Below are 10,673 nucleotides of genomic sequence, written 5' to 3'. Positions count from 1 at the left end.
TGTGCTAGTGACAAAATAGTCTCTTTCTAATTTTGGTTATATAAGTTCTCTCTAAAAAATAAGATTATTTTTTACATATACTCTCTTAGATATATATAGCAGTAGTGTGTTATAACTAGGTAGATTAGTTATGTATCTCATAAATATGAGGTCTCTCTAGTCAATCCAAACTTTATCATACTAGCAAGAAGAGTGTCTATCTAACCCATGCAAGGCCTATCCTTGGTCTATGTAGAAAGTACAAGGTTCATAAGGTTAATTTATATATTGATTTTATAGTCAACAAGAGTGTTGTGTAACATGTAAAAATGCCATGCTAAATGGCCATTTTTCATGACCCCTCATCATCCTAGACTTGATATATATTTTCTCCATTATCATGCTTGAAATTGTTATGGTTTGCATCACTTTGTAGAAAAACTTTAACACCCCTCAACCTAATATTTTCTCCGTTATCATGCTTGAAACTATTATGTTGTTACATCACTTTGCATTGAAACTCTTAATACACACCACAATTTCAAAAAATCAAGCAAGCATAGGGTTATGGATAAAGGGGTCAATAAAGTGAGTATTGGGCACCATGTGCTGAATGTTGGGACTTTGGACACCCTCTTATTGATTCAAGAGGTTCAACTACTACATCGATGAGGAGTATACCCCAAATCATTGGTGACCAAAGGAATGGGAGAATCTTGGACGTGGAAGGGTTTGGAAGATTCAATGTAAAGTGGCATATAGCAAGTGATTTGAAGACCCTGAAGTGCATGTACAATGTCTTGAAATGAGCCAATTTGAAGAGCCCATGTATATACTACATATGCACCGCAAAGGAACTTGATAAAAATAATTGAAAAAAGGCACCTGACAAGAACCTCAAAGATTCATATTTCATGGTAATCTTGGATATTCCTAGCTTGTCTAGGTTAATATTTGTACAATGCATGGTTTGTGCAAAATTGTTAAGATATTAGTTTTCTTGTATATATGTTTTTCTTCGGCAATGCAACCTATGTCTACGCGAGTCAAGGAAATTGGAGTTCTTGAGGAGGCATTGTCACACATGTTGGTTTTGCATGGTGGAAATGTAAGGATTGAAAAGGATTAGAAAAGGTCATGGTTGAGACATGCCAAATAAACTTTCCATTGGAGGCTATTGGAGGTGTAAAAGCAAGAAGATATTTATGTGCACCACCCCTCTAATAATCCTTGTCAAATAACACAATTTATGTAGAGAATTCAATTCAGCATATGGAAGTCTATCCATAATGCAGTTGTTGACCATGTTGATAGTGGAGCACAATCACAAAAGGTGGACATTTGGAAGTCTTTAGATATGATCGTTAAGGACAAATACTTTAACGCTTCATGATTGTGATATGTCCTAAAATAAAGTCATGTTGGCAATTTTCTCTAACATGTGTGTAAATATATTTGGAAATGATTTTTAGATCATTTAATTCAGTATCTTGATGAATTCTGGTGGTGATAAACTTTTTGTCAAATTTTTTCTAACTTTTAGGTATGAGACCTATTTTAGAAGTTTATTTGTGATCAAACAGAGCACAATTTGGTCAAAGCTTCTCTCATGGAGTTTGAAGAGGAGATGGAGGAGAATATTTTATTGTCTCACATGCTCCCTCGAGAGTCTTCACCATTTTGGAGATAGAAGCCTTCAAAAATCAAAAATTAAAAAATTTTAACACTGAAAAAAATGTATCATGCTTTTTATGCTTTCTTTTTCATTTTTGGCAAGTTGACATGTGAGTGATGATTTGGAGGATCACATCCGTCGTTATTCAAAAAAGCCTATTCTAGACATGTGAAGCCGTTTTGGCCAAAAAGCTAAGAGAGTAGTCATCTTCATCGTCTCCTTCTTCTAAAATCCAAGATTGAGACTGTGAATGTGAATGTGAATGTGATCGCGATTGTGATTGGGATTGTGAGTGAGATTGCAATTCTTTTTCAGTTTGGGGGTGGTCAAGCGATTCGAGCTCTACATCAGGGTGCAATTTTTTATTATGCTATTAGGTACTTCTTCATTTTCTTCAAACTATAATACAAATTTCTAGTTCAATCTTTTTACTTGTGTCTCTCTGTCAAAAATTCTATTGATTTTGATCAGATTATGACTAGTCGTGTTGCAATGATCAACATAGATAGTAAATTTATTTCCCAATAAATAATGGCAACATTTTTCCTCTACAAATACCATTGATAAGCACTCTTTCTCAATAGTGATATAATTCCTTTCCATGTCACTTAGATTTCTAATTGCATAATAAATCATATGATCCATCTTATTGGCATCTGTTGTTTGACATCAAATAACTCCCACAATAGACATAGATGCATCTGCAGCATGAATGTGAAATTCCTTTTTCCATTGTAGGGGTGCTAATATTGGTCCCTCAATTAAGTTTTGTTTAAGGAACCCAAAGGCTACCTCACATGCATCATCCTAATTAAAAGGGGTATCCTTTCATAACAAGTTTCTTAAAGGTGATGCAACCTTTGCAAAATCCGAAACAAAACATCAATAATAGTTTAAATGCTCTAAAAATCTCTAAAGTTGCTTAAGATTTTTTGGTGGAGAAAGAGCCAAAATCTTAGAAATTTTAGCAAGATCCATGGCAATACATTTCTTTGAAATGATACGCCCCAACATGGTTCCTTTTGGAACTTTGGAAACACATTTATTAGGATTCAGTGAGATAGCTACTTCGTCACTATGTTTAAATACTTGTAACAATAGTTAAGGCATTTCTTATGTTGTCCATAAGCACAAAAGCTATCGAGAAAGACTTCCATCTGTTGTCATAACCCTTTGGAATATTGCAAGTGCATTTTATCACAAACCAAATGGCATTACTTTGTAAGCAAACATGCCCTATTACGTAGTAAAAGTGTAGTAAAAAAAGTTTCATATCCTTTAGTTTAGGGAATTAGCTTACTTTAGGCTACAACATAAAAGGTAGGACAGTGCCAATGTAACACATCTTTTGTACAATTGTAAATTTCTCCTTTCTTGGAGCTTGAGGGTTACTTGCCTTCCCCACCAACATTGAGGTTGAATTCTTAATGCCCACCATTGTGAGAGGTGGATTTCTTGTAGTAGCCTTTCATCTTCATTCTCATTGTACCTTGAGTCAATTTAGTTAAGGCTACATTATTTTATAGTTCATACATGTTGGCATGGCTATGGCTAGTTGATTCATATTGTATTTTCTTGATTTTCTTGGCATTTTAATTCAAGATAGGCTAAGTTCATTTTAATGGTATCAGATCCTTATATATGATCCATTAGCAAGGTTGTTTTCAAGCTTAGATCTGGTTATTAGCACCATACAGGGTAACTAGAGTGCAAGATTTGGTTACAAGACTTAGTACAGTTCAAACTGTGACTAGTTGGGATTCCTTGCAGTAAATCTTGACTATTCTTGGGATTCTTAGAGAATATTTGAAGAAGAAATGGATGGTTCATGGACATTTTAGAAGCTCGTGGTCAAGATGAGGCCCATCTTGGATGTTCTTGGTCTAACTAGAGTTAATGGAGATTAGGATACACTAAAGCATGGTTAATTTTTGTTAATCAAGGGTTTCTCTTTCTTCTCTTAGCTTTTTTCAAGCTTCCATGGTTGATTCTTGGACCTAATTTTCTTTTCATCACTCGATCCTCCTTCTCAGAGTACATAACATCATTATTCTCATTCCCAAGAGTAGAAAGAACACCATATTGATCAGGGGGATTGGAGCTGCTATGACCACATGGATACATAGCGATTTCAGTGCAAATCATGCCACAAATTGTAGGCTACTACTGTTGATCATTGTTAGGCATTCCTATTAATTGTACTCCATCATAAGGCTTTACATACCCCAAATTGAAGGTCACACTTAGGAGGATTTAGAGCAGGTTAACATATTTCCATTTGATCCAAGTGGATTGCAAATGGATGATTCTTTGACTATTACATGTTCACCCATGCTATGTTTTGTATTCCAAGATACTTGGATGGGTTGCAAAGGAGAGAATACACTTCATCTTAAGGAAGCTATCTATTCAAAGGTTGCTCATATTCTGATGGATACATGCAGTACACATAACTTTGTCAATGCCAAATCATTATATGAGCTAAAGTTATTACCTCAAGAAATGGCCACTCCATTGAAGGTACAAGTTAAAAATGGAGCTCAAGAGTTGAGCAAGGAGATTTACTACAAACACCCATTGAGTTATCTCAATCTTGCACCATTATGATGGACTTGATTGTCCTAAATATGGGTCCTATTGACATCATTATCGGCTATGATTAACTCAAAAAATTTAGAGAGAAAATATTTAGAAATAATCAGCAAAAAGAAGATTCAGAAGAAGGAAATAAATTATATGTCTTATATTTTCACACTTCTTCTTTCAAAGGTGGATAAAAATAAGCAACTTTCTTTACCTAAAGAGCATGATCCATGTCTATGTAAACTTTTAGAAGAGTTTAAGGACATATTTGAACCTCCTACATCATTATCTTCTAAAGCGAGAAGTAGACCATCATATTGATTTGGCATTTGACACTAAACCCATCAACAAATTACCCTACAAGTTGTCAAAATATGAGAGGGAAGAAGTAGGAAAAGAGGTTAAAGATTTGCTAGAAATAGGGTTTATTTAGCCTAGTCAATCACTTTTTGTTTCTCTGTATTATTTGTTAAGAAGAAATATGGCTTCTACATATGTGCATTGATTATAGAGACCTTAACACTTGAGGTGCTCCTTATATGTATATTCTCTATATCACATGCATTCAAGGCTTATTTATAGGTATCGTTATCCTTGAATTTTCCTTGAATAAAACACAACCCTTTCTTATTCAATTTCTAAATGATGCAACACAACCCTTTCTTATTCAATTTGTAAATGATGCCTATATATCACACCCTTCTGTATATGAAAATGTGTATTAAAATGATATTTTAAAAACTCTATTTTGAGCCCACGTGATATATACATATATCCATGAGCGACCCCCTCGAGCCTTAACAAGAGCACCATAAAGAATAGGTACCCAATACCTTGCATTAACGATTTGTTGGATGAACTCAAGGATGCAATGGTGTTTACCAAGATTGACTTGAGGTTAGGATACCACCAAATCAGGATGAAGAAAGGTGATGAGTACAATATGAATTTTTAGGATAGAAAGGGGTCTCTATCACTTTTAAGTTATGCCATTTAGGCTTTCCAATGCACCTGCTACTTTCTAGGCTCTCATGAATAAGATTTTTTCAACCATTCTTGTATAGAATCATCCTAGTATTCTACATTGATATCCTTATATATAGCATAAATAGAGAGGATCATTTACATCATGTCCAAGGAGTCCTATACACATTGAGAAGACAAGATTTTTGCAAAGGAAAGCAAGTGTACACTTATGGCTAGTGAGGTAGAATATTTGGATCACATTGTGGGTGAGAAAGGGATTATGGTGGATCCAAGAAGATATAATACATCAAGGATTGAACCATACCACAAAATTCTACTTCATTGTAAGGATTTCTAAAATTATCCTCTTTCTATCAAAGATTCATCAAGAATTATACCCATGTAGCAACTCCTCTCACTTGTAGATTGAAGAAAGAAGCTTTCTTTTGGGATGATACAGCCACGAAGTACTTCAATGACATAAAAAGTCTTCTTGGTTTAGCATTTACTTTAGTGTACCCGGACTTTTCTAAGGAGTTCACCATATATAATGATGCTAGTGATAGTGGCATTGGATCTGTATTATATCATGATCATGGTATTATTTCTTATGAAAGGAGAAAGCTAGATGATAAGAAGAGGGAACTCCACATTTATTAGCCATACTTCATGCCATTAAGAAATGACATCACTATATTAGACATTTCAAAGTCAAGAGTGAACACTCATTGTCGAAGTATTTTCTTTCACATCCTAATCTTTCTCCTAAAGAAACAAGGTGACTAGCTATACTACAGAGCTATGACTTTGAGATTTCCTATATGGCAAGCAAAGATAATGTAGTGGTAGATGCATTGTCTAGGATGTGGACATGTTCTGTGTGAGGTGCCCAACCATCGGCTTTCCAGGCACTCTTTTAGTGGTCTATCGAGAAACAAATCTAAGCATCGCTGCCCGGCACTCCCAAGGAATGTTCCAAGTTTTTTCGCCTAGGGTTTCCCAAATCCACCTCGCAACGCAACGTCCACGACTCAACCCACTAGGATCGACCTAAAATTCGAGTTCCTAGTTGTCAAGGTCTCTTGATAGCATTCTAGTGTCGGGTTTTGGACATCCTACTTTACATTGTCGTCATGTTGGGGGTTGAAGGTCTACCACCGGGGTTTAGAGCAGAAGAAGAGTGTGGGATTCAAGGTTTGGAGAAGGAGGAAAGATTGGGGTTTGACAAGATTTAGGTTTTAGAAATGACTTAGTTGCAAAAGAAGATATCAAGCTTTTTCTGTTTATTTAGCATACATGAATGGAATGAAAGACTTTGTCTTGAATTCATCAAGTGCATATGGGAATAATAAGCCATTACATTAGGGATAATCTTAGATTTAATCCAAATGCATATTCCAAATGCAAGCTCAAATGATTTTCATTTCATGTACATGGATGGATAACAACTCCAAGAAACAAGTATTTTGATGGTAGACTCAAGTACATTCAAGACATAGATCAAAAGCTCATGAAATGCATTGATAAAGCATAAATTTAACTTCAGCCCTATTTTAAAATAGTAATTTCCAGCCCATAATCAAGCTCCAAAAGTCTACATAATCCCAAGAATAAGCTCCTCTAATCCTTCGCAAGTAAAGCCTTGATGTTAAGAGGTCAATTTCCTCTATTACAACCACATAAATCACTTGTTTACTCATCAAAATGGACAAAAACAGTGGGCTGCCCTGTTTATGAGGACTAGTTTTTTCAGTCCATAACAGCCCATACACCTTCAAAATCCTCCCCTTTGCTTGCCCCAAAGTCACTCAAGTACTTGGGTACAAGACGGGCTTCATTGGACCATGAATAAGGTAAAAGAATAAGAGAAGACGTACATAAGAGTAGGATGAATACTTTTTCTTAGGTTTTCCCCCTTTTATGGACTATCATACCATTCATTTTCGTCATACCAAATGGACGGGTAAGAAGAGCTCTCACCTTCCTTGTTTGTATCTCCTTCTTCAGCTCCAGTTTGTCTCGAGTTTGCATGGTTTGGAGCATGCACCATAGCCCACAACTCTTCTCCATCTGCCACAGGTATGCAAGCCCATTTTTTGCACCGAAAAATGCGGGCTGCATCCTGCTGAGCTCCAACTTATCGCTTTGACCACTTAGGTCACTTACATGTCATTTTAGTCCATTATTTCAGGTCCCACATGAACCTAGTGAACTTTTGGCACTTTTCTTGATTTCTAACCAAATTTTCCTCTTAAACCAATGTGACTTAGCCTGCAAACTGTCAATTACTTCCAGTTGATCAAGTTGTGGGTTCCCATAGACTTATTTTTTTTATCAATATACATGGTACAACTGAAGATTGTATAACAAATACAAAAGAACTTATGAAACTAAGTGATATCTAAGTTGGTTGTTGGGTAACAATGACTGAGTTATGTATGAAAATTCCTCCTATAAATCCTAGTAAAGTTCTTCTGTGTTCATAAGAATTTCATGGTTTCTATTATGAACAATAAACTTTCTGACATTCACCCCCTCCTAACCTGCACATCCTCCGGCATGTGCCATTTCACAAGATTACAGGTTAAGGAGGGTATTCTTCTGACATATCTTCATTTTCATCCTCTAAGTCTTCTTCATCTTGCTTGTCTTCAAGTAGATGGCTCATATCCAAGTCATCAAGCTCATAAGTAGAAGACTTTCTTCGTTTGAAGAGCTCGATATGCTTACTAGCTATTGGTACCTTGACCATGGTCCCATCCGTTTCAGCCAAAGCATAAGTAGCATTATCATGTACTAGTTTCACTACATATGATCCAAACCATCGCTTGGCTAACTTCCTATGAGCATTATATTGATTGTCCATGCTGCTGTCATAGACAAGTACCCAATCATTATCTTGAATAGCTCTTGGACGGAGTCGATGATGCTTGTCAAACCTCTTCTTATTCTTAAATATTGCTACCTTCAGCCTTTCAATGCCTGTCTTGACATCTTCTGGCCTTCTTTCAAGCTGCCTTATGTGCAAAGTCAGCAACTCTTCTCTATTTATGCCTTCATCCCAAGGCAAGATACTCCATGTGACAATAGACTCCTCAATAGACATAATAGGTGGTTGCCCATATATCAGTTCAGCCGGCATATAACCTATTACTGCACTATGGGTAATTCTATCAACCCATAATGCCGAATGGTAGCATTCTAGGCCATTCTCTCATCTTTCCTCTGCAAGATTTCGCCAATGCTTTGAGAATTGGTTGATGACCTCTTTCACTCTTACCATTGCCTTCAGGATTGTAGGCTGATGTAAGAGATAACTTGATTCCCAATTGAGCAAAGAAATGGCGAGCCTCATTGGCATCCACTTCTCCTCTATCAGTAGTTACTTTGGCAACACAGCCATACCTGCAAAATACTTCTTCAAGTAAAAATCTACAAACGGCTTGAGTAGACTTTGTTGTCAACGCTTTTCCTTCCACTTGATTTGTGAGATCTTCTCTAGCAAGTACTAGATATCTCATGTTCCAAATTCTTGTAGGTATGGTTACTAAATCAATAACCCATCTATAGTGAATGGGTAAAGGAAAGGTAGGCTGAAGCCCATCTCTATGCTTAACCATAAAGTACATTTGACAAACATGACAAGACTCAACAAAATGCTCAATGTCTTTATACATGTTTTGCCACCAAAATTTATCTTTTATTTTGGCAAAAGTGCCCCATATGCCTCTATGACCAGCCAATAGGCTTTCATGAAATTCTTGCATGACCTGTCTTTGAGTCTTCTTGTCTCCTAAGACACGAACAGGCGCCCTTCCTTTCTTTTTCACATGCCTCCAAAGGCAGCCATCTTTGAGAAAAAAGCCATAAGCTTTTCCCTTGATTCTCTTGAACTCTTCATTAGTCCAATCTTCCTTCTTTGTCATAGTGCTCAGAAATTGGCCAATTTTTAGCCAATCACCTTATAATATTCTTCTTTAAAGTGCGAATAAACCATAACAAAACATTGACCATGCTGTCTTTTAGCTGCCCACTATCCTTCTATGGTTATTTCTTATTTATTTGCTGTTGTAAAATTTGTTTCAGTAGCTGAACCTATTGTACTTGCTGTAATTAATATTGTACCTACATTTTTGACAGCTGAACCATCATTAGGTATAGTTGTACTTGCTGTTTTCAGATCTGATCCTGCAATTACAGTATCATTTTTAGCAACTATAAACTCTGATTCTTCCTCATCCATCATCTCTTCTTCATCCTTATATCTGGCATGTGAAAGCATGTCAGCAAACTGAATTATCTCTTCCTGCAATATTTTTCAAATCAGGATTTAAGGATTTAATATAGGCTAACCATCTTAGCATAGCTATGTCGGGAGTGGAGCAATTGGCAATCATGCCCAAGAGTGGAAGACAATCTATTTCAACTATTACATGTGCACCCATGAAGTACTCCCAGTCACATTTCAATGTAGTTACCACTCCCCAAAGTTCTCTTTTGATTTGAGCATGCCTTCTTTGACGTTCATTAAGAACCTTCGTTCCAAAGCGAATTGCATATCTGTTGCCCTCAAGGTCGTCTTGACCGACTGCCCATCCTATTCCAATAGGACTTGTGTCTACTGTGAGTATGATAGGCTGTCCATTAGAGTAATTAACCCTCTTTAAGGTGGGGGCTGAAATCAGCAATTTCTTCAATTTTCGAATAGCTTGAGTATGCTCTTTTTCCCATATAAACCATTAGCCTTTTCTTAGCAGTTGATAAAGATTTTCAGCAATATGAGCAAAATGTGGAATCCAAATAAGGTAGAAGACACATGCTTCAAGAAATCTTCTCACCTCCGAAACATTTTTGCATATTTCATGCATTTTGCTGATAGCATCAATCTTGGTTGGAGAAGGCTTTCATCCATATGGACCACACATATGCCCTACCACAAGAACTTCTTCGACTCCAAAAACAGATTTAGCACCTGAAAGAGTAAGATGGACTTCTTCCAATTTAGACAAGATTTGAGCACAATCATTAATATGATCGGAAACAAACTTGCGACATCCAAGTTCATTGAGTTCTTCATTCTTCTCATGAACTTCACATCCTTTGATCGGTAAATCATCAAGGAAAGGAAGAGTTAGTTGGGGAATATAATCTCTCAATACTTTATGCATGGCATTCATCACGTGAGCTACTGAATTTGTAGCTCCTTGAGGTAGAGTACACATGTGGACTAAACCAAGAGGCGTCTTCATTGTGGTAATGTCTCGACTCTCCAAAGCAAGATGAAATTGGCCATAGCCCGAATATAAATCTCCCATGGAATAAATTGCTCTTCCTGCAAAAGCCTCAGCAAATTCATCAATAATTGGCCCCGAACCAATATTTCTAATAGTGACTTTATTGGCAGGCTGTCAATCTTGAATGAATCGCAAATATCCATTCTTCTTAGGCACGGTAAACCATCAATTGGAAT

This window comes from Lygodium microphyllum, chromosome 7 (assembly GCF_053477565.2).
Source record: "Lygodium microphyllum isolate KBCC chromosome 7, Lygodium_microphyllum_v1.1.10, whole genome shotgun sequence".
NCBI lineage: Eukaryota > Viridiplantae > Streptophyta > Polypodiopsida > Schizaeales > Lygodiaceae > Lygodium > Lygodium microphyllum.
This window is presented reverse-complemented; position numbering follows the sequence as displayed.